The sequence below is a fragment of the Hakea prostrata genome, chromosome 9 (genome assembly GCF_041222555.1).
Source record: "Hakea prostrata isolate BN-2017 chromosome 9, UWA_Hpros_2, whole genome shotgun sequence".
Classification (NCBI taxonomy): Eukaryota; Viridiplantae; Streptophyta; class Magnoliopsida; order Proteales; family Proteaceae; genus Hakea; species Hakea prostrata.
The window spans coordinates 48005176-48024302 of NC_142608.1; the positions used below are offsets into that span (position 1 = coordinate 48005176).

A 19127-nucleotide genomic window follows, 5' to 3' on the forward strand; every position below is an offset into this window, starting at 1 on the left:
GCATCAGTGTATGCTTCTACTTTTAGATTATCAATGGGTGACTGAAGTATTCCTTTTCCAGGAGTTCCCTTCAAATATTGTAGTATTCTAGTAACAGCCTTCATATGAGCTAAATATGGATCATGAATGAATTGGCTCACTATCCCTACAACATAAGCGATGTCTACCCTGGTGTGGGACAAGTAAATAAGTTTCCTTACCAGCCTTTGGTATCTTCCTTTGTCCACTAGTTCTCCCTCTTTTTCTTTAAGTTTAGCTCCAGCTTCAATAGGGGTATCAACTGCTTTACACCCCAACATTCCCACTTCTGATAATAGATCTAGAACATACTTTCTTTGAGATAGGAATATACCTTTCTTTGATCGAGCCACCTCAATCCCTAAGAAATACTGTAGCTTCCCTAGATCTTTAATTTCAAACTCTTTGCCAAGAAAGTCTTTCAACTTTTGAATTTCTTCACCATCATTCCCTGTGATGACAATATCGTCTACATAGACAATAAGAAGTGTGATGTTAGTACCTGACTTTTTGACAAATAGTATATGATCAGCATTGCTTTGCTTATACCCAATAAAAGTCATTGCCTTCAGGAGGCGTCCAAACCAGCATCTAGTTGACTGTTTTAACCCATAAATTGACCTCTGCAATTGACAAACTTTCCCTGCAGTATTGTCATCGGAGAAACCATGTGGGATTTCCATATAGACTTCTTCTGCTAACTCCCCATGTAGGAATGTATTCTTTACGTCTAGTTGGTGCAAGTTCCAGTCTTTGTTCACAGCTGCAGACAACAGAACTCTGACAGTGTTTAGTTTCGCAACAAGGGCAAAGGTCTCCTGATAATCAATCCCATAGGTCTGGGTAAACCCCTTTGCAACTAGTCTAGCTTTCAACTTGTTGACTGATCCATCCATATTTTGTTTAACCACAAAGACCCATTTGCAGCCCACTGGTTTTTTTCCAGGAGGAAGTGCAACCAGCTCCCAAGTGTGATTTTTCTTCATTGCCAGCATTTCCTTTACCATAGCTGCCTTCCATCTCTTATCAGCATAGGCTTCCTGCCAACTCTTAGGAATAGATACAGATGACAGAGAGGATATAAAAGCACGGTAGGAGTCAGACAAAGAGTTATAAGAAACATATTTAGCTATGGGATGTTGAGTACAAGATCTGACCCCTTTTCCAACAGCAATAGTAAGATCAGAAGAAGATACCTTAAGGGGAACAGTAGAATCTGATTCTGGAGTAGGAGACTGAAGTGGTAACGTATCACCTTTCTCCACCTGCTTTAGCCGGTTGTAATTCTTCCTCTGATAAGTCTGAACCTCCTTATTCTGGTCAATCTGGTTTTGAAAGACCCCAACAGTGTGTCTCACAGGAGTGGTCTCCCCCTGGCTAGGTTCTTCACATGGTTCAGAAAACGAAGGGGGAGGATTAGAGTCCTCAGTTATACTAGCCGAAGTCTCCCCCTGGTCAGGAAACTCTTCTGAGACTCTTAAGTTGTGTTGGTGTGTGATAGGAAGATCTAGAGTCGGAAAGAACACCTCTCCTCTAAGACTCTCCCCCTGGAGAGGTGTATAGTAAAGGCAAGACTCATTAAAAATTACATCCATGGATACAATGGTTTTCCTGGAAGGAGGACGATAACATTTGTACCCTTTCTAAGTAGCAAAATACCCCAAAAATATGCAACGTAGGCCGTGGGGAGCCAGCTTACTCTGGTGGGCTGTGATTCTGGCATAACACACACATCCAAAGACCTTTGGGGGAATAACAAAAGAAAAGGCTCCCTGAAGAATCTCATTAGGACATTTAAAACCAAGTATCCTACTGGGCATCCTATTCATAAGGTAAGTAACAGTGAGAATAGCGTCACTCCAGTATTGGTCAGGGACATTCATAGCAATCATAATGGAACGGGTTATCTCTAAGAGATGCCGATTCTTCCTTTCGGCAACCCCATTTTGGGCAGCCGTATCAACGCAACTGGTCTGATGTATTATGCCAGAATCAGAGAGATATCTTTGAAATTCACCATCAATATACTCTGTGTTATTGTCACTGAGAAGGATCTTCACAGTGGCATTTAACTGAGTTTTAATCATATTATGAAAGTCACGAAAACATCGGAAAACCTTATTTTTTGTTTTAAAAGATAAATACATGTAGAACGAGAGTGACAATCAATAAAAGTAACAAAGTACCTATGGCCAGTAATAGACACACGTCGGCAGGGACCCCACACATTAGTATGAATTAGCATAAAAGGAATAGGTTTTCTATTATAAAGAGAAGGTAAGATAAATAAGTAGAACGAGTCTGTTTTGCAAAACTACAGGCTTCACAAAAAAAATTATTCTCATTATTAGAAGAAACCAAATCAGGAAATATTTTCTTAAGAGTTCCTAGAGGGGGGTGACCTAGCCTACGGTGCCACTGATGAAGGTCTGATATTACCGAATGGATCGGATTAGAAGATGTAGTCAAAGCAGACGTAGATTCTCCAATCGGCTCGAGCAAATAAAGTCCATTGTCTAGTTTACCACGTCCAATCTCCTTCCCCGTGACCAGATCCTGGAAGACACAGTAAGATGGGAAAAAAGTCACTTTACAATTCAAGTCATGTGTAAGACTACTGATAGAGAGCAAGTTAGTAGAGAAAGAGGGAACATCTAAAACTTTAGACAAAGAAAGTGATGGAGAATGCTTAATGGTCCCTTTTCCAGCAATGGAAGAATAGGAGCCATCAGCAATACGAACTTTATCATTTCCAAAAGTTGGAGAATATTGTAAGAAAGAGGAGGATAAACCTGTCATATGATCTGTAGCTCCTGTATCAATGATCCAAGGAGTAGAAACTAAAGAAGCTTGAAAGGTTGAAAGGTTTTACATGAAGTAGCAAGGTAGGTGTTGGTATGGGTAGTAGAGGAAGTAGTGGTCAAGGCTATACCATCAATAGTTGTCATGTTGACAAAATTATCTGCAGTTCTTCAGTCTTCACCCTTTCGAAGTAACAGAAATGTCGCAGAATGCAATAGCCAAACAACCCAACCAGATCTACCTCCTTTTTTTTAATTACAAATAAGTCCCTAGAAAATCTGAAATTACAAATAGGTCCCTGAAAAAGCTGAAATAGCAAATAGGTCCTTGAAACTATTTGAAATTACAAATAGGTCCCTGAAACTTTTGAAATTACAAATTAGTCCCTAAAAACTGAAATTACAGTTGGGTCCCTGGAACTAATTGAATTCACAAAATAAGCCCCTGAAACATTGGTTTTTGGTTTCTTCCTTTTTTGGGCTAATAAAACCGTAGGAAAGAGGGGGAAAAATAGAGTTTGCTAAATTCAAGGATTGAAAGAAGAATTTAGATGAAAAGAATCAGAGGAAACTCACTGTTTGAGAAGAGAATCGATGACGTTATTCTGCGATTCAGAAAAAATCAGACGATTGATGGGTCAAAAAACGCTGTTGGTAACTTTGTATTCTGCTCTTTCTTTCCTAATCGCAACGGTGGTGTTGCAGGAGCAGGAAGCAGCAGCAGCTGCGATGCGATTTCTCTTCTAATCAAAAGAAGCAGCAAGAGCAGTCTGCGAAACAGTAGAAAGCAACAATAAGCAGTCTGCGAATCAGTTCTTGTTCTTCTTCTTTCCTTTTTTTTCTTGGTCTTCCCTAATTGAACCTATGTAGTGCAGCGGAACCAAAGAACAAAGAGAAAAAAAAGGACGGAACTACCAGAAAAGAAGAAAGAAAAAAAAGGCCGATGGTTGCGATGGTTTTTTTTTTTTTTTGAAAAAAAAAACTCAGGGAATTAGGATGGGTTTGGAACAGAAGGAGGTAGGTCTGAGAGAGAGAGAGAGATTTTTGCTTCTCTTTTTTTTTCTCTCTCTTCCCTAATCGAACTTAGGCTCTGATGCCATGTTGAAAGAAACAATTGTGGTAGAATGGCTTATTGATCAATGATCTCAAGCCCTCTATTTATAATTAAGTGGAAAGTAGACTATTACAAGGAATAGAATTTTACATGAATATAAACTCTAATTTAACTCCTTGTAGAATCCAACACTTCAGGGGACTTGTTTGTGATTTTCCATAACTTCGAGAGGAAACCAAAAAAAAAAAAAAGAAGAAGAAGAAGAAGAGTAAAAGCTGTTACTTACCTTATGCACCTTTTGAGTCCTATTACTCCCTAGATTTGGTTGGGTGGTTTGGCTATTCCATTCTACGACATTTTAATTGTTTTGAAAGGGTTAAGATTGAAGAATTGCAAACAGTTTTTTTAGCATGGTAACCACCAATGGTATTACTGCCTTTGTTGGCTTTGAACATTACCCCACTCTTCATCCTCTTTCGGTAAGATTTGATGGAACAAAATTATTTGATTTGTTCTCGATCTGCCTACTTGACTATTGCCAGAAGTGGATCTTGTTGGACACTTTACGGGTGCCACTGTCAAACCTCCCAACACAGGTATTTCACACGATAAATGGATCTCGAATGACTCTCTTATTATGTCATTTCCTTTTGAATTCCATGAATCCAAATATTGCCCATGTATACCTACTACTTGATACTACAGTCCAAATCTAGAAAGCTACTACTGAAACATATGGACAATTGGGGAATGATGCACAGGTTTATGAGCTACGGAAGAAGCTTCATAAGACAACCCAAAAGGAACTAATTGTGGCCCAATATTATGTAGAGTTGCGATATCTTTAGCAAAAGTTGGATCACTATGGGGATTATCACCCCACTAATCCGGATGATGTGGCCACTTATAGGAAGCATGTTGATAAGATTCGGGTATATGACTTCTTGGCGGGTTTGAATGTGGAGTATGATCAGATCAGAGTACAAGTATTGAGTCGTTCTCCATTTCTTACACGAGAACAGTCCTATGCCCATGTTTAGTGTGAGGAAAGCCGTCGATTAGCCATGCTTTATGCTTCTATTGTGGAAAAATCAACCTTACAGTTTGTTAGCATTAAATCTAATTCAGCCAAAGAGATTGTCAAGTGTGAGCATTGTCACAAACCATATCATAACAAGGCCAATTGTTGGAAGCTCCACGGGAATCTTGCTGATTTTAAGAAGAAAAAGGGCACAAAGAAGGGAAAAACCGAAGGCTAATCTTTTTGAGACAGTTTCCACAACACCCTCTGCAGAAGTTGGTTTTTCACAGGAGTTAGCTACTCTGCGACGTATTATGCAGTCTTCTACTGCCGGTACAGCCTCTACTACTGCTTCCTCCACTACCCATACCAATTCCTACCTTGCTACTTCAAGTAAAACTTTTACAGGCTTCCATGTTTCTTCAATTTCTGCTCCTTGGATCATTGATACATGAGCCACTGATCATATGACAGGTTCATCTTCCTTTTTCTTACATTATTCTCCAACTTCAGAAAAAGATAAAGTTCGAATTGTTGATAGCTCTTATTCTTCCATTACTGGCAAAGGGACCATTCAACATTCTCCATCACTTTCTTCATCTAAAGTTTTACATGTTCCCTCTTTTTCTACTAACTTGCTATCTATCAATAATTTTACACATGACTTGAATTGTAAAGTGACATTTTTTCCATCTTACTGTGTCTTCCAGGTTCTGGTAACGTGGAAGGAGATTGGACATGGTAAACTAGATAATGGACTTTATCTGCTGGAGCCGATGGGAGGATCTACTTTTGCTCTGACTGCATCTTCTAATCAGGTCCATTCGGTAATATCAGACCTTATCAGTAGCACCATCGGCTAGGTCATCCCCCTCTAGGAACTCTTAAGAAAGTATTTTCAGACCTAGTTTCTTCTTATAACAAAGATGAATTTTTTTGTGAAGCCCGCATTTTCGCGAAGCAAACTCGTTCTACTTATTTACCTTCTCTTTATAATAGAAAATATATTCCTTTTATGCTAATTCATACTGATATGTGGGGGCCCTGCCGACGTGTGTCTATTATTGGCCATAGGTACTTTGTTACTTTTATTGATTGTCACTCTCGTATTACATGAATTTATCTTTTAAAACAAAAAAAGAGGCTTTCCAATGTTTTCGTGATTTTTATAATACAATTAAAACTCAGCTCAATGTCAATGTAAAGATCCTTTGCAGTGACAATGGCACAGAGTATATTGATGGTGAATTTTAGAGATATCTCTCGGACTCTGGCATTACATCAGACCAGTTGTGTTGATACAGCTGCCCAAAATGGGGTTGCCGAAAGGAAGAATCGACATCTTTTAGAGATAGCCCGTCCAATTATGATTGATATGTGATGTTATACTCACTGCCTCTTACCTTATGTATAGGATGCACAGTAGAATACTTGGTTTTAAATGTCCTAATAAGATTCTTCACGGAGCCTCTTAGTTTGTTATTCCCCAAAAGGTTTTTGGTTGTGTGTGTTATGCCAAAATCACAGCCCACCAAAGTAAGTTGGCTCCCCGCAGCCTACGTTACATATTTCTGGGTATACTGCTACTCCTTCCAGAAAGACTATTGTATCTATGGATGTAATTTAATGAGTATTGCCCTTATTATACACCTCTCCAAGGGAGAGTCCTAGAGGAGAGGTGTTCTTTCAAACTTTCGACCTTCCTATCACACACAAAGACTCCCACACACCACCACAACATAACTTAGAAGTTCAAGAAGAGTTTCCTGACAGGGGGAGATTTCGACCAGTATACCTGAGGACTCAAATTCTCTGCCTCCATTTTCTGAACCAAGTGAAGAACTTGGTCAGGGGGAGACCACTCTTGTGAGGCACATTATGGTGGGAGATTACGCGAGATATCTCGTTATCTGAAGATAGCGAGACGAGATGAGAGTCGAGAGGGGAAAATGGGAGATTTTGCCAATATCTCGGCAAGATCTCTTCAAAGGTGGTCCAACCACCAGTTTAAGGGGTTTTAAAACCCCTTATCTCGCCTCTCTCGAGCCTCTCTCTCGCTGCAACCTTCAAACTTGGCCAGGAAGTTGATTTTTTGTCGGAATTTGTTGGGGTTCAAATTTTAAACATCCTTAACACATCTACAACAGAAGATTATTGTCATTCAAGCCTATTTCAACTAGATCTTCAACAAAGGTAAGATTTTCCCCCAAATTTGAATTTTTTTCAAATAGAATGTTCTATAATGGGTGTGTGATTTGTAGTATAAATATTTGTTGATCTACTAGCTTTGATCTACACTTTCATGGAAACAAATTTAATTTTCTGTTATTAATATATTTTTCAAATTTTTGTATTTAAAAAATATTTTATCCAAAAAAAATAAAATTAAAAAATATAAAAAAATACTTATAATATGAAGGTGATTATCACTTATGTTAAACTTCATTGAGAGGGCTACAATACCATGTATTCATATTTTGATTATCATGCTTGCTGTATTTATTTTTATTTTTTATTTAAATAATTAAATAAAATAATAATGAAAATAATATTTTATTAAAAAATTATCTTCTTTTTTTATAAATGATGCTCATATTATGTAGTTTATTTTAAAATACAAACATGTCTGTTTGAGCATTGTATATATGTTATCTTAGAACAAAGAGTGTGTTTTGTTGTTTTATAAATTGTTTTTACATAAAATAATTATAAAATAATACTTTATTAAATTATTTGTTTTTTTTTAAATGATGCTCATATTATGTAGTTTATTCTAAAAATACAAACATGTTTGTTTGAGCATTGTATATATGTTATCTTAGAACAAAGTGTGTGTTTTGTTGTTTTATAAATTGTTTTTACATGTAATTATTTATCTAAAATTATTCTAATGATTATTTGGGAACATTCATGTATGTATTTCAGTGTTGTAGACTTGTATCTTAAATGGCAACTAGTGGGAGTGGCGGCACTGGCAATGGGACTCAGGACATTGCTTGGCAACATGGGGATCCACTGATTGCTGACAAAAAAAAATCCCGATGCAACTATTGCCTCAAGACCTTGAATTCTAGTGGTTTAACCAGATTAAAGCAACATTTGGTTGGTGGTTGCAAAGATGTTTCCAAGTGTCCCAAGGTTCCTTATGAAGTGCAAAAAGCAATTGCAACAACTTTAAAGGGAGGGAGACAAACAAAGGAGGAGATGGCACAAAAGCAAAGGGAATTTGAGGATACAGTGCTGGCTAGACTTTTTGTTGATGTTGATAAGGAGTCAGATGACGATCAAGAGAGGAGGGTTATGGGTATTGAGTCACAGGCCGAGTGGAGACAGATGAAGGCTACAATGGAAGCTAGCAGACAGTCCTTACAATTTAAGAATGTCAAGCAATATGAACAAACAAGAGGAGCAGGTGGTTTGGGGTCAGGGGCATCCATGCCACCTAGACATAGTTTTCATGGAAGTGAGAGGACCGAGAGGAGGAAGACTAAACATTATAATGCCACATTTGACCAAGACCCCTCCGTCTTCAAGCATCAAGACACCTATCAAAGAAGCATTCCATATATGTTTGATGGAGGTAAAGAAGGCAGTAGGGAGGAGGAAGCTAAGTTGGCAATCAGCAAATTTATGCTCTACAACAACATTACAGCCAATGTAGCCAAAACACCATACTATCAGGGGATGATCAATGCAGTTGCTAGGGCAGTTGTAGGGGTTAAAGGCCCAACAGCTTGGGAAGTAATGAATAAATATTTACCAAAGGTGAAGCAGGAGGTGGAGGAATACATTGGTTCATTGAAGGAAAGATGGACTACATATGGTGTTATTATGATGGCTGATGGATGGACTAGTCCTACTAGACAGTCCATCATTAATTTCATGTTGAGCTACAATGGAAAGACATCCTTCCTTAAGTCAGTGGATTCCAAATTGTCATAGATAACGGTGCTAACTTCAAAAAAGATGGTGAAATGTTGATGAAGAAGAAGAAGAGCAGCCGGATCCACCTCTTTTGGACACAATGTGCAACACACTCAATTGATCTTATGTTGAAGGACTCAGGGAAAATAAAGTTAATTAGTGTTGTGGTTGACAGGGCTAGAAGGGTAAGTAATTTTATTTATAACCATGGTTATTTGCTGAAGATGATGAGGAACCACTATAAGGGTGATCTAGTTAGACCTAGATTGGCTGAATTTGCCACCAACTATGTAGCTCTGAAAAGCTTCCAGAAGAAAGTGGTGGGTCTACGGCACATGTTTGCAAGTAAGGAGTGGTTTAATTGGCATGGATCTAGCCATCCTGATGCAGTAGTAGTCCAACAAACCATTACTAATGATTCCTTTTGAAGGCAGCTGAATAGGACAATGGGCATTTTAGAGCCTATTATGTTTGTTTTAAGGATTGTAGATTTGGAGAAGAAGCCCAAAATGCCATATATATGCTGCCCTCTAGCAAATGAAAGGGTTGGTTAGAGCAACTGCCCCTGGCTCCTTCAAATCCTACGAGAGGATCATCGATGATAGATGGGAAACGCACTTGATGCATCCTTTGCACTTGGCTGGTGAGTCACTTTTAAGTTTTTAAGTTTTTGTTGTATACTTTAATTTACATTGTTAATTTGTTATAACTTATAATTTATAAACAATCAAATCACTAACAAAATTTTTTATTTTCACAATACAAGCTTACTACCTCAACCCAAAGTAACCATTACAAGAATGATCTGGGGCTTAATGTAAGGTTGATGAATGCGGTGCAAGACGTGGGGGAGAAGCTTGTGCCAAATCCGATCGTCATGTAGGGGTCAATTAATGGAGAGGTGAGAACTTATTTAATTATTTCTTCAACTTCTTACATTAGTGCATATACAGTAGTAAAAGTACAATAATTGAAGAATTGGTGTATAGACCAGGGAGTTCAGGGATGCCTCTAGGAGTTTTGGAAAGCCTTCAGCAGTTGCAACTAGGCAAAAAAATGATCTCTGGTAAATAATCTTATAGTCTATTACTAATTTACTATAAGTTTATAACTTTATAAGTGATAACTGATAAATTATATAAGTATTAAAATTTACATTTAATTACCTAATGCATTCTTATATTTGGTTATGCAACTGACTGATGGTTACTATATGGAACTAGTTTGCCAAATCTCAGGGACATAGCAATTAAAGTACTCTCACAGACTTGCTCATCTTCTGGTTGCGAGAGGAACTGAAGCACCTTCTCACTCATCCATAGTAAGGTATGGAACAGATTGGGGAGTAAGAGGCTCGAGGACTTAGTGTATGTGCATTACAGCATGAGATTGAGATTAGGGCACATACAAGATGATATAGATGACAAAAATCACGAACCAATTGAGTTGACTAATATATTCCACGAGCCCCCCGTAGAGGATGAGGAAGATGATGTCATATATCAGTGGGTTAGGGATCGAGGTGGCCCAGTGCTGAATGGGCAAGGAGGGCAGCCAAATCCTACCATTGCTGCTATTATGGGCCTAGATGTTGTGGCTGACCACTTGTCTTTTAATGACGGTCAGGCTGCTGTAGCAGCATCAGCAGGACCAAGTGTACCATTTGTGGAGCTACTTGGTCCACTTGAAACAACTGCCGTGACGTCTAGTAGTGAGAGTTCAGATGATGCTGATGTACCAGAGGTCCAAGTGGCCCAAGTCAGCCATCGAGTCATAGAGGCAGTCAGGTTGGTGGTGTTGTTGGTGGAAGTCAGGGTCAACAAAGGGAGTCACCTCCACCAGGTCCGAGTCATCCGACACATGCGAGCTACAGTTCCCCAATCTCTCAAACTTATACTAGGAGTAGGAAGAGCCGATCAAACCAAGGGCAAACGAATGATGATGCGAGCATGCAAGATCTTGAATTGAACATGGGAAGCATGAGCCTAGATCATGGTCATAGTGGTTCACAACAACAAAGTTTGGCCAATTGGCAGTCATCGAGGTACCTATACGAGAATCACAGCACTGGGTCAGATTACACTGGGTATTCTTCTTATGGAGATCATACTATTCCTCAAGACCCTACACCTGGAGTATACACATATGATAGTGAAGGTGGGTTGTTAACTGAGTGGTTTAGAAACCCCTACCGATATATTCAACAGCAACAACAACAATGGCTCTTTCACCCACCCACGACTGACAGTTATCCCTGAGTGTTATTCCTCCAGTATTCTGACATTGAGACATATCGGTTCCATATAAACCGATATGTGACATACTACAGTGATGAGTTGACTTAGGAGTCATATGTGGCCACCGTTCAGAATCAGTTTATACAAAATGCTGAGTGATACTCTTGCTGTCTTATAGTCTGGTAAGTTGTAACTTTGTAAGTTGTAAATTGTAATCTTGTAAGTTGTAAATTGTAATCTTGTTACTCTTGTACTCTTGTAATTGTGAACTTATGGATTATGATTTGTAACTTACTAAAGTCTAAAACTTCTTATGGTTATAAAATTTTGAAGACATTTAAGTTCTTTGATAGTTTGATGTGTAATGGTAATGTATTTAATACTTGATACTTGATAGTTCATAACTTGAATTATTTGATATCATATCTCTACATTACATGTTGTCTAACCTTGCATTTCACAACATTTCGGTTTTACACATAGGGTTGACTTAGAAGACATACTTAGGATTATTTTCTCATAAATCGGCCACCAATGTGTTTAAAAGGCCTTAACTAGGCTAAATACCAAGTTCAGCCCAACCGGGGCCCTAAAATCCATCGAGATTACGCCAGAATTTTGGTACATCTTGACTGAGAACTCGCCATCTCAGTTGAGATCTCGCTATTTTGGAGTGGCGAGATCTCGCTCGAGAGCAAGATCTCCCACCATGAGGCACACTATTAAGGTCTTTCAAAACAAGATAACCATAATAAAGAGGTGCAGACTTATCAAAAGGAAGAATTACAATCGGCCAAAGTAGGTTGAGAAAAGTGACATGGTACCACTTCAGTCCCTTGCTCCCAAAATCAGATTCTATTGTTCCCCCTCGGGTATCTTCTTCTGATTTTCCTATTGCTATTGGAAAAGGAGTTCAATCATGTATTTAGCACTCCATAGCTAAATATGTTTCTTATGACTCTTTATCTGACTTTTACCGTGCTTTTATATCCTCTCTATTATCTGTTTCTATTCCAAAAAATTGGCATGAAGCCTATCTTGATAAGAGATGGAAGGCAACTATGGTAATGGAAATGTTGACAATAAAAAAATGATACTTGGGAGCTGGTTACACTTCCTCCGGGGAAAAAAACTTGTGGGTTGTAAATGGGTGTTTGTGGTTAAACAAAATATGGATTGATCCGTCAACCGGTTGAAGGCTAGACTAGTTGCAACGGGGTTTACCCAAACATATGGGATTGATTATCAGGAGACTTTTGCCCCTGTTGCGAAACTGAACAGTGTCGAGTTTTGTTGTCGTAGTTGTGAACAAAAACTAGAACTTACACCAATTAGATGTAAAGAATGCCTTCTTGCATGGGGAGTTGGAGAAAGAAGTCTATATGGAAATCCCACATGGTTTCTCTTATGACAATACTGCAGGGAAAGTTTATCGATTGAAGAGGTCAATTTATGGGTTAAAACAGTCTTCTAGATGTTGGCTTAGATGCCTCCAAAAGGCAGTAACCTTTATTGGAAAAAACAAAGCAATGTTGATCATACATTGTTTGCCAAGAAGTCAGGTACCAATATCACAATTCTTATTGTTTATGTGGACAATATTGTCATTATAGGGAATGATGGTAAGGAAATTCAAAGGTTGAAGGACTTTTTTAGCAAAGAGTTTGAGATTAAAGATCTAGAGAAGTTACAGTACTTCCTAGGGATTGAGGTGGCTCAATCAAAGAAGGGTATATACCTATCCCAGAGGAAGTATGTCCTAGATTTATCATCAGAAGTGGTAATGTTAGGGTGTAAAACAGGTAATATCCCCATTGAGGCTAGGAGCTAAACTTAAGGAAAAAAGGGGAGAACCAATGGACAAAGGAAGATATTAAAGGTTGGTAGGGAAGTTTATTTACTTGTCTCACATCAGGCCAGACATTGCTTATGTCGTGGGGATAATGAGCCAGTTCATGCATGATCCATATTTAGCTCATATGAAGGCTATACCAAAATACTGCAGTATTTGAAGGGAACTCCTGGAAAAGGAATACTTTTGTCACCCACTGATAATCTCAGGATAGAAGTATACACTGATGCAGACTGGGCTGGATCTCCTAATAAGAAGTCAATTTCAGGTTATTGTACCTTTGTTGGAGGTAATCTTATTACTTGGAAGAGTAAGAAACAGAATGTGGTAGCTTTATCCAGTATTGAAGCTGAATATACAGCCATGGTTAATGGAGTTTGTGAGCTACCATGGTTGAAAAGCCTGTTAGAAGCTATTGGAGTTCAAGTTCCAAACCTATGCTTCTATATTGTGACAATAAGGCTGCCATGAATATTGCCAATAATCTTGTACAACATTATCGAACTAAACACATTGAAATTGATAGGTTCTTTGTCAAAGGAAAACTGGAACAAGGGCTCATCTGCATGCCTTTTGTGAGGTCCGGAGACCAAGTCGCAGATATTTTCACTAGGGGTTTGAAGGAAGGAGATTTCCTCCCTATTGTAGGCAAGTTAGGCATGACTAATATCTATGCATCAACTTGAGGGGGAGTGTTGTTGAGTCCTATTAGGAGTTCAATTCTGTTAGAGTTTTAGTTTGTGTAATTTTCTATTTCTTGTTACCCAAGTACGGGTATTTATGTAATAGTCATCTTTCCACCTTATTATAAATAGGCCTAAGATCACACTGATCGGTTAAGTCATTCTACCATAATCGTTTTTCTCAACACCCACCTTTGATGGATGCCTACCTGCTCTCTCAAAAGTACCTGAGCTAGTGCAGAGGGCTATGACACAGCATTGCAATAGTCGACCTTCTCCTTATCTACCTTATATGCGCATAAACACATATATCGTACTAACACATGAAGTTGACGGGACAAAGTTTTTTTTTTTTTTGGGGGGGGGGGTGAATTTACCTTGGTGAATCTTTGTGCCGGGAGCCAAGGGTGGTGCCTAGCCTTAAACATATCTAGAAAGTTTTTGAGCAAGCATGGATAATTTTCTTTGAGCAAAGTGATCTGCCAATCATGACCATCAAATATATAGGGAATGTCTTGGTTTGACCCCACTTAGAATTTTAGCCCCAAAACTGACTACAATAATGAGATAATGATGCGGCACAACGAGAAGTTACTATTCACGCTACGGTGGTATGAACAATAACCTAGATGATAATTTCATATTTGGTGGGCCCCAAGTCCAGCTTGCATGGAAATAGATTCAAATTTGGTGGGCCCAAACTCCAGCTTGCAAAGATATAAAATAGGAACTGTTTTTGTCGAAGTTCTAGAGATAATTTAGAATTTTGTTATTTATTATTGGGATAATCATGTAATCAAAGTTTTTATTTGGGTAGGATATCTAGGAAAAGTTTTAGTTAGTTTTAAATTCCTAAGAGTCCTAGTAGGATCAGTCTTTTGTTAGTTACAAATTACCAAGAGTCCTATTATAGTTGTTTTCGTATCAATATGTTTGTTTTGTTATTTAAACACTTGTAATCAGCTTATTGAGGATGGAATAGAAAAAATGAATTGAAGCTTGAGCTTTGTGCGTTTGCAGCCCCCCCCTTCTCTCCTCTTTTCTTCTTCTTTTTTTCTTATGAGTGTTATTCTCTCTCTTCCTCTTCTTCAAGACTAATTCTTCTAAGATTTCCCTTCTTCCCCCTATCTTCTTTATCCTTCTTTCTTCAATTCATTTTTTCTATTCCATCCTCAATAACCTGATTACAAGTGTTTAAATAACAAAACAAACATACTTGATACGAAAACAACTAAAATAGGACTATTGGTAATTTAAAACTAACAAAGACTGATCCTACTAGGACTCTTAGGAATTTAAAACTAACTAAAACTTATCCTAGATATCCTACCCAAATAAAAACTTTGATTACATGATTATCCCAATAATAAATAATAAAATTCTAAATTATCTCTAGAACTCCCACAAAAACAGTTCCTATTTTATATCTTTGCAAGCTGGACCCACCAAATTTGAGTCTATTTCCATGCAAGCTGGACTTGGGGCCCACCAAATATGAAATTATCATCTAGGTTACTGTTCATACTACTGTAGCATGAACAGTAACTTCTGGTTGTGCTGCATCAGATAACCTTCTGTTATGTCTAGGCATATTCTAAGTAATACACACCCTATTGGTGAACCATAATTCAATATCCTTTATTTTCCATTTGGCCAACTCCATTAAATTGAAACTTGACATATTAACAGGGACCTGGGGATGTCCACAAAATTTTCACACTTCAGATTTTTACTCACTTGGTGAAAAAGTACCAAGGAGAACATATTCAATTTCAAAAGCAAAATGGAGGGGGGAAAAAAAGAATATAGATTCACTCAAAGCGAGAGAGGGCATACCTTGAATAAATTTGTCCTTTGCAACAATATGATGCAGTGAGTGTCGTCTAGTTTGACAGATCTGGTTGTAATTTTTTCTATCCATCGTCAGTCAAGGGTTCTACAGTTTCTGAAGATTTTGCTAGCCATTTTGGGTACCCACCATCAGCCCAGAATTTTATTTGCAATTCATATTGGCAAGCATTATTGCCCCAGCAGGAGACACCATCTAGTTCCCTCAATTTCTTTGACTTTGTCAGATCTGGCACTTTTTCTAAGGAAAAGCACCCTCGAAGATCCAAGACTTCTAAAGATTCCAACCCATTAGCAGCTTGAATCTCAATTAGCATCTTGCAGGCATTAGACCTTAGCTGCTCTAAATTTTTTAAGTTTGACAGATCCGGTAATTCTTTTAAGGACTCGCAGCCACTAATATCCAATTTCTGTAAGAACTCCAAACTGTCAACACCACGAATCTCAACTAGATTCTTGCAGCCTTCAATCTGTAGACCATTCAAGTTTTTTAAATTTGACAAATCCGGTAATCTTTCCAAGTACTCACTCCCACTAATATCCAAATACTGTAAGAACATCAACCTATCAACACCAGGAAACTCAGCTAGATTCTTGCAGTCTTTGATCTTTAGACTCTTCAAGTTTCTTAGGTTTGACAGGTCGGGTAATCTACCAATGGCAATGCATCTTGCAATTTTCAATATTAGCAAAGACTCCAGTCTGTCAAGGGCTGGAATTTCAGTTAACTTTCCACAATCTTCAATCTCTAGTTGCCACAATTCTTTTAAGTTTGAAAGGTCAGGTAATATTTCAATTGAGTAGCACTGACCAATTCCTAAATGGCACAGGTTCTTCAGGGTTGAGAAGTCTGGCAATGTTTTTAAGGATCTGTCCCCAAAAATAGATAATTCTTCTAAGGATTCAACGTCCTCAAGGCCCTCAATCTCGGATAACTCTGGGCAGTCCATAATTTTTAGTTTCCTCAGCCTTTTCGAATCACATAGACGTGGTACTTTTCTTAATGATTGGCAAGACTTTATCTCCAACACCTCCAGAGAGTCCATTCCCTCACCTTTGAAATCAGATATGATGTTGTTCAAATGGAGACTTAGAATCCTTAAATATTTTGAGCCTTTCAGTTCTGGTAATTCTTTTAATGACATGCACAATCGCACGTCAATGTCCTTCAAAGAGTCCAATTTCTTATTGAGACCCTCTATTTCTTCAAGGCTGGTACAATCAAAAAGACATAATGTCTTTAAATTTCTCAAGCCTCCTGGTGAACTTGATAGTTTTACCATTGACTTGCAACCCTTTGCATGCAGGGCAGTCAAACTTGAGGGAAGACCTATGATGTACTGAATTGAAGAGCAGCCCTCAACATCAAGGCTGGTCAAACTTGGGGGAAAATCTGAGAGGCGTTCAAGCTTAAAACGGCATCCTCGAAGGCACAAATTCTGTAGATTTTTTAAGCTTGAGAGCATTGGGAGTGATATCAAAAATTCACAATAAAAAGCATTAAAAGATTTTAAACTAGAAGGAAGATTTGGAAGTGATGTAAGACTGCGGCAGTCACTTATATCAAGCATTTCAAGAGAGGGCAATTGACAAATTTCAATTGGTAGATCCACCAATTTAAAGCAATAGCTTAAATCAAGCTGTGTCAAGGAAATCATGCAACTGAAAGTCTCAGGTAGCTTCATTATATTTCCACATCCTTTTAAATTGAGCATTCTGAGAGAAGTCAACTGACAAATTTCACTTGGGAGCTCTATTAGATGCTTGCAACCCCTTAAGTCAAGTGTCATCAAGGAGATCATCTGACCAAGTTTCTCAGGCAGAATCTTTAGATTTCCACATTGTTCTAAATTGAGTATCTTAAGAGAAGTTAACTGAGAAATTTCACTTGGGAGATCCACTAGTCTCTTGCACCAGCTCATATCTAATGTTACTAAGTTCCGGAGGCTACCAATGGATGTATTGATTCCAACTAAATTTGGCAATGATTAAGAATTAATACCTCCAAGTTTTGGGGAAGATTTGGAACTGACTCAAGTTTAACACAGTAACTCAGATCAAGTTTTTTCAATTTAATCATGAGGTCCAATTTCTCCGGCAGTTCAAGTAGACTTTCACACCCACTCATATCTAATATAACCAAGTTCGTGAGACAAGAAACATCAACCTCCTCCAAATTTACACAATCTTTAAGAATCCAATACCTCCAAGAGTTGATTTGCTGAAACCTCAGGAGTACTAGACAGTTGATGACAAGATGTGAGATTCAGAACCTTCAGATTTAGTGCCAACTGCAATATAGAATATAAATATGATTAGCTTAAGAAAGGGAAAGAACATTTGGGTTTTTCAAGACTTCCCATTTAAACAATTTAAAGCAAAAAGAAGTTCTTTGAGACCTTAATGTTATTCCAAACCATCCAGTTTTCTGAGATCTCGCTATATGAAAGATCAAGAACTCTTAGTTCCCATGGACGAAAATTGGTTAGTGCATGTTGGTCAAGGCATCCTTTCCAACTAAGCCATCTCAGTTCGAAAAAGAATTGGTGAAGTTTCCAGAAACATGAGCATAATCAATTTGTAACAACCTTAGTTCTGTCATTCCAGTGAATCCTTCACTCATCAAACATTGGCACCTTGATCTATGACTGAAGTCAATACTGAGTCCTTCACAATTACTTGTTCCCTACAAAACAGATAAACTTAATTATCAAAAGCCTAAAATATAAACTCCTCACAAAAATAAAATGAATGTATATTCAATACCTACCTTCTGTTTAATCAATACATCCAAGACTTCCTCTTGAGACCATATTCGACTACGTGTTCCTGGATTTTTCATGCTTTCTTGACGAACAATATCCCTTCCAAGTTCTCGGAGCATTTCATGCATCATTAACTTCCCATCCTCACAAATTGATAGCAAAGACTTCACACGAAGAATGTCAAGTCCAACTTGAGGGAGAAAAATCACACCCTTCCCATATATGACACGCAATATCTTTATTCATTCCATTGAAAAAACAAGCAATGTCCAGAAACATCTGCTGCTCAGCATCATCTAAACCATCATAGCTAATTTTCAAACTTTTCATAACATCATTGTTGGGAACTTTTTGCAACTTCTTTAACATGGCCTCCCCATACTGATTTTTCCTTTGAGAATAAAGAAGAACCTATAACTCGAAGAGCCAAGGGGAAGTCCTCCAGCAGTTTTGACCAACGAATTTGAGAGAGTTAAATAATTAATTTGGGGTCTATAACTTCTAAAAGCATGATGGCTGAAAAGCTCAATAGAATCATCCAAATCCATTACATTGGGCTCATAAATTCCATCTGCTTTTCGAGCAGTTAAAATATCCTTGTTTCTGCATGTGATTATAAACTTACTTCCAGTACCGAGACCATTCACGGTCACCAACTAAAGCCTCTGCTTGAATATCATGGTCCACATCATCAAGTACAACAAGAACTTTCTTTTAAACAATCTATTCCGGATCACATTAATTCCATCATCACACTAGTATGTTTTGATTTTCTTGTTTCAGAGTATCAAAGATTAGTTGATTCTGCAAATGCGGGAGCCCATGTTTTTGAGCATTCTCTTTAATATTTTCAATAAAGCTATACCCTTCAAAGCAATGAAAGACTGTATTATAAACAGCCTAGCTATTGTTGTCTTCCCCAGC

General features: G+C 38.0%; 1 pseudogene across 1 annotated transcript in view; it reads right to left on the reverse strand.

Annotated features, from left to right (window-relative positions):
• The window catches only part of LOC149005380 (disease resistance protein L6-like), a 49261-nt pseudogene that overhangs the window by 27845 nt on the left and 2289 nt on the right, over positions 1-19127 (reverse strand). Inside the window, exons 3-6 of the transcript XR_016169953.1 lie at positions 18209-19103; positions 17838-18124; positions 17643-17729; positions 15427-16877 (exon numbers count right to left, since the gene is read on the reverse strand). The product of XR_016169953.1 is annotated as a disease resistance protein L6-like (transcript). The remainder of the gene's footprint in view (positions 1-15426; positions 16878-17642; positions 17730-17837; positions 18125-18208; positions 19104-19127) is intronic.